Source organism: Daucus carota, chromosome 7 (genome assembly GCF_001625215.2).
Source record: "Daucus carota subsp. sativus chromosome 7, DH1 v3.0, whole genome shotgun sequence".
NCBI classification, from domain to species: Eukaryota; Viridiplantae; Streptophyta; class Magnoliopsida; order Apiales; family Apiaceae; genus Daucus; species Daucus carota.
In genome coordinates, this window is record NC_030387.2 from 28,839,843 (window position 1) to 28,845,481 (window position 5,639).

Here is a 5,639-nt window from a genome sequence, read left to right on the forward strand (position 1 = left end):
AATTATTTGTCTTGTCTCAAATGAAGTCCTTATATTTTTTTCTAAATTCCTTTTCAACGATTCATCCGTACGAATATTAAATTTTTGTGATTTTAGTAATTATGTGAGAATTTTTAAAATCAAGACTCATTTGATTGCATTTTATAACAGTCAAATTGGTAAAAACACCCAAATCGGTAGACTAGTTTTGTCCCACATGAAATTTGCATTTAAAAAAAAATAATTCATTTTCAACGATCCATCTGTTAGGATGCGAAATTCTTGTGAGTTTAAAGATGTGAGAATTTTTTTTTAAACAATTAAGACTTATTTGATGGTGTTTTATAACAGTCAAATTAGTAAAAACACCCAACTCGGCGGACTAGTTTTGTCCTAAATGAAGTTTATATTTTTTAAAATTCATTTTCAACGATCCATTCATATGTAATTTTAGTGATGTGACAATTTTTTTTAAAAAAAATCAAGACTTATTTGATGGTGTTTCATAACATTCAAATTAGTCAAAACACATCTTAGGTAACTAGTTTTGTTTAAAATAAAGGTACTGTTTTTAAATTTTATAACAATCAAATTAGTCAAAACACCCATCCATCTGTACGGATGTTATTGTGCCGTGTTAATATTGATTAAAATAAATTTTGAAAAAACTCAGCCTTTTATTTGGTGTGTGGATTTTATAGTCAAATGCGGTCAAATTACTTGGCCTTTAATCGAATACTTACCCGAAACAAGAAACTATTTTGTAAAAATCATTTTGGACGATCCAACCGTATGAATGTTATTATAACGTGTACGATCAAACTGTATGAATGTCAAGATCTATATATTTTAGTTATTTTCAGAAAATAATAAATTTATTTGAATTGAGATTTTAATAGTCAACTACTAGTTGACTGTTTTTTCTTCTTCAAAACAGTCAACTAGTAGTTTGACTAATACTTATAATTAGTCTTCTATCAAGTATTAGTATTTGTATTTTTTTAAAAAATATTTCTCATTGATCCAACTGTATGGATGTCAAGATATGTATATTTTAGTGATTTGACAAAAATTTCGGGAAAAATTCAATCTATTTGATTTGAGATTTTAACAGTCAACTAATTATTTGACTAATACTTATAACTAGTGTTCTATCATGTATTGATATTTCTATTTTTTTTAAAAAATATTTCTCGATGATCCAACTGTATGGATGTCAAGATATGTATATTTTAGTGATTTGACAAAAATATGGGGAAAAAGTCAATTTATTTGATTTGAGATTTTAGCAGTCAACTAATGGTTTGACTAATGTTCCTGGCTTGTATTTTATCGTGTGTTAGTGCTTCAAATAGTTTAAAAATAATTTATCAATGATCCAACCGTATGGATGTCGGGATATATATATATTTTAGTGATATTACCAGAATTTTAGAAAAAAATAAATTTATTTGGTTTGAGATTTTAACAGTCAACTACTAGTTTGACTAATAATTCTAACTAATGTTTTATCATGTATTGATGTTTTATTCTTTTTGAAAATATTTCTCGATGATCCAATCATGTCGATGTCGACATCTATATATTTCAATGATTTTATAAAAATTTGAAAAAAAAAAATAAGCTTATTTGATTTGAGATTTTAACAATACACTAGTGATTTTGAAAATATTTCTTAATAATCTAACCGTATGTATGTTAGCATATATTATGAATTTTTTATGATATTATAAAAATCTATTATGTAAAATATAATACAAATGGAGAAGATAGTATCTTTATTAGTTTTAAATATAATACATAACAGTTTTATTAATGAAAATTGAAAATTAAATCAAGAAAATAAAAGTTGTGCAGTGAAATAGGGGCGGTATTATTTCCCCCCAAAATGAAAACACATTACACTTTCCCCGTAGACAAATAGTTAAACAAAAGTGGACTCAGCTCACTGCCTCTCTCTCGAATCTCAGCTCTCCCTCTCAGATTTCTCTCTCACGAACACTCTCGAGAACAAAATTGAAGGATAAATTGAAGATCTGGTATTTAAATACACGTGTGCCTCTTTGGCTCCAGTTAGAAGGCTTTAACTGATTTTATTTTAATTTTGCAGGTGATTAGAGCTCCCAGATCGGGGCTTTTACTCTTTCACTCAGGTTAATTGGTAAATATATACACATTTGTTACAATTAATTGGGGTTTTGTTTTGATATACGTATTTAAAATTGATTGGCGACTTCTTGTTCGGCATCTCCGATTTCAGCTCTGCAGTCATGTAATTTCTCTGCTCTGCTGATAATATTCTGTGAGTTTGGGCATCTGCAATTCTGGGCATTTAGGGTTCTTCACCACCGATTGAATGGAATGAAGTGTTGTTCAAGAATCGCTTGGTTCTTCTCTCTCTCTAGAATTGCTGGGTTGTTGTGCTGGGTTCTCTGTTCTTTTCTGAATCCGCTGTTGCTCAATCTTGTTGGTACATTTTTGCTATCTCCTTTTTTAATTTAACTTTAATAGTATGTAGTTAGGTGTTTAATTTTATACCTATACGAAATTTTTTATTAAATCTATGATCTAGAACTTCTTTAGAAGCCGAGGTGTTTGTTCCAAATAAAGGCACCAGTTTGGCCTATCATTTAGATATGATATTGCTTTTAGTGTTTGACTTGGGATAATATTTCTGGAAATGACAAGCAAGAGTATATGGGTTTCTCATTTATTTAATCTGTCGCTATAGAGATTCTAGCATCTCAGGTTTTTAATCTGATTATTTTGGTGCTGGTATCATAAATAGAGATGAAGATTAAGGAACTTATGCCAATGGATGTAAAGTCGAGAAAACTGATTGATTGGATGGAGAAAGGCAATAGAAGTTCCGATGACTGAGGAATATGCCTGTAAGAGAAGTTCATCATCAAATAAATTTGTAGAGTGCGTAACTGCTTCTCGTGTGCTTTTACCATGCATGTTAACTTATAGTCACTAATTACTGGACATAGATGTTACTACTGGATATATATCATATTTGGACCAATGATCGCCTTCTTGAATTATAATACTTTAGTTTAATTTTTTAGTGGTTTTTTGTTTTATCATCTAATTAAGCAATATATGTATGTACCCATACATGGGATGCTGTGAACTGATGTGTTAAAATGCCATTAAACTGTCTATCAGCTTACTGCACCGGACTTCTCTTGGCCCGTCGTGTTTTAGAAAAGCTTAAAATGGATGATGAGTATAAAGGCAATGTTGAGGTACCCTGATTAGTCTTAATTGATTGTATTATTATACCGAGCTGTTACTATGTAAATTACAAACTCTGCATCTTCATAAATCTTTGTCAGGCAGCAGGAGAGGATTATTCAGTTGAACCTGCGGAAAGCCGAAGACCCTTCTGAGCTCTGCTTGATGTTGGCCTTTTGAGGACTACTACAGGAAATCGTGTCTTTGGTACTTCTTGAAATTCTTGTGAATACTGCCTGAATACAACAATTTTTCTAATTGCTCCTGCAAGTTAGGTTGTGTAATTTGTTGATTTAATGGTATCAGTTGTGTGTTTTATGACCCCTCTTTCTTGAATTGTTATTGTCCTGATTGAAGGAGTTCTTTTTACTATTTGCTTGCATATAGTTGATGCCAGCATGTATAATTGCGTGTTACTTAGCTCCCAAATATGTAACACATCTTGTGAATGTTAAATGTCTGATTGTTATGTGTGTAGTACTATGACATCAGAAAGAAGTGAGTGGGAAGCCTTTACTATGACTTCCAAATATGAAGAAATTCTTAAACCAGATTTCTGTTAGGGATGCTCTTAGAGTCGATGATATAGATTTTGTTTCCTGCTACTGTGTATCAGGCCATGTTTATGGACTGGATGAGGAATCTTGAAGTTGGAATCCCTGCCCTTCTTGAGGATGGAATTCAGAGATTGTATATGCCGGAGAGTATGACCTCATTTGTAGCTGGCTTGGTAAGTTGCTACATACATTTTAACTACTTGCTATAAGTTGATATTCTCCTGCTGGTTGATCATGTAGGGTTCTAGTGATCTGAAATGTTATGACTTATGAGCACTGCTGGGAAGGCTGAATATCACACCCTGTAAATTGTGGATTCGGGCAGAGGCCATGGTAGAAGTGTAAATGAAACAAATATAGGTTCTATTATGCATAAACTAAAATTACTGATGGAGCATGACACAATATGCATTGTGTTTGGCTTCCACCTTGTTATGGATGTTTGTATAATTTTAGCCTTTTGCTTGTGTACAAATATTTGTTAGGATGTTATTTAACGAAATTATGGTATTGCGGATTGATTAACTATGGTATTGCGGAATGATTGATGAATTAGATAAAAAAAATTACAGGTGGGATTATGACAGGATCAAAAAGGTCATGCCAATTTTTTTTATTTTTTTAAATAATATTATGCAAGTAACCGAATTCAGTCATATTTGGCTCATTTTGTTTGACCAAAACCAGTCGAAATTATAAATGTGACCATTGAACGGTAGTCAAATTTATAAATGTGACCGCTGAATATTAGTCAAATCTATATATATGACTGCTGATAAAATAGTCAAATTTATAAATATGACTGATCAACTATTCAAATTTAAGTGCAAAAAGGTGGGAAATTTGAATTTTATTGAAAATGTAGCGGGAAATTTGAATTTGACGAAAAAATTGGAGACGAAAAATCAGAGCTAAAAATGACCGATTGAAGTCAAATTAGGCAGTCAAATTTAAGAAGTCATATTTAACCGGTCATATTTAAGCAGTCACATTTAATTAAATATGACCGAATATGTTAAATTCCACTAAGCTATTTAAGACCAACAAATTCCGGTCAAATTTAGCTAAATTTGACAGCGGGCAGTCAAATTTAGTTAAATATGACCGAAAATTGGCGGTCAAATTTACCCGTTTTTGTTGTAGTGGAGGAACACAGAGATCATATGGCAACCCATGAGTTAGAAATACAAAACCCTCATCCTCATGTGGGTGATGCTGATTCAGCCGTTATTATTAGCACTCCTGTCAGTCCTTTTATTGATCTCAGCCTGAATCCTCTTGATCTTAACATGCTACTCACAGAGGAAGAAGATAATGGACAACCCGGAGATCATCTGGCAATGCATGTGTTAGAAAATAATCATCATTCCCTTCACATTCACTCTCCTCAAGTAATATCACTCTCCTCAAATAATCATCTGGAAAGGCTTGATCTCAAGGTGAAGTTGGAGAATGCTACCAAACAGGCAGAGAGTGTTGAGAACTTTGCAAAGAAGGCAATTAATGACGACGCAAATGATGCCCAGGCTTCAGGTAAGAAGGCAATATACGAGGATGTGGCCTCAACCACAAATTGTTACAAGATTTGTTTAGACAACTTTGTAGTATCCTTAAGCATTAGTGGTGAGGATAAATCTTTGGAGGACCATGTAAGTAAGCTTGTTAAGGCAATCCCCTTTGATGCTAGGGCCCCAGCTGGTATGGCTGTTGAAGTGGCAGGGCAGGAAGGTGATGTTGGATAAAAATGGGATGCGGCAGAGCAACCCAGGATGTCTCAGTGTGCAACTAACCCAGGAGGATCAACAAATGTCCAATTTGCAGAGCCCGGATCATTTCTGTTGAACATGTTCTTCTTCAATAAAC

General features: G+C 32.8%; 1 long non-coding RNA gene across 6 annotated transcripts; it reads left to right on the forward strand.

The window, feature by feature from the left end:
* The first annotated feature begins 1,872 nt into the window (after positions 1 to 1,872).
* On the forward strand, positions 1,873 to 4,301 carry LOC108193828 (uncharacterized). Of its 6 annotated transcripts, none has more exons than XR_001801289.2 (8): positions 1,873 to 2,018; positions 2,090 to 2,140; positions 2,240 to 2,449; positions 2,768 to 2,870; positions 3,151 to 3,230; positions 3,321 to 3,426; positions 3,836 to 3,949; positions 4,017 to 4,301. It is a non-coding gene; the product is annotated as an uncharacterized LOC108193828 (long non-coding RNA). The 6 variants fall into 6 exon arrangements; XR_001801288.2 differs by having other exon boundaries at positions 3,836 to 3,923; XR_001801286.2 differs by having other exon boundaries at positions 2,768 to 2,904; positions 3,836 to 4,301.
* Positions 4,302 to 5,639: the final 1,338 nt, after the last annotated feature.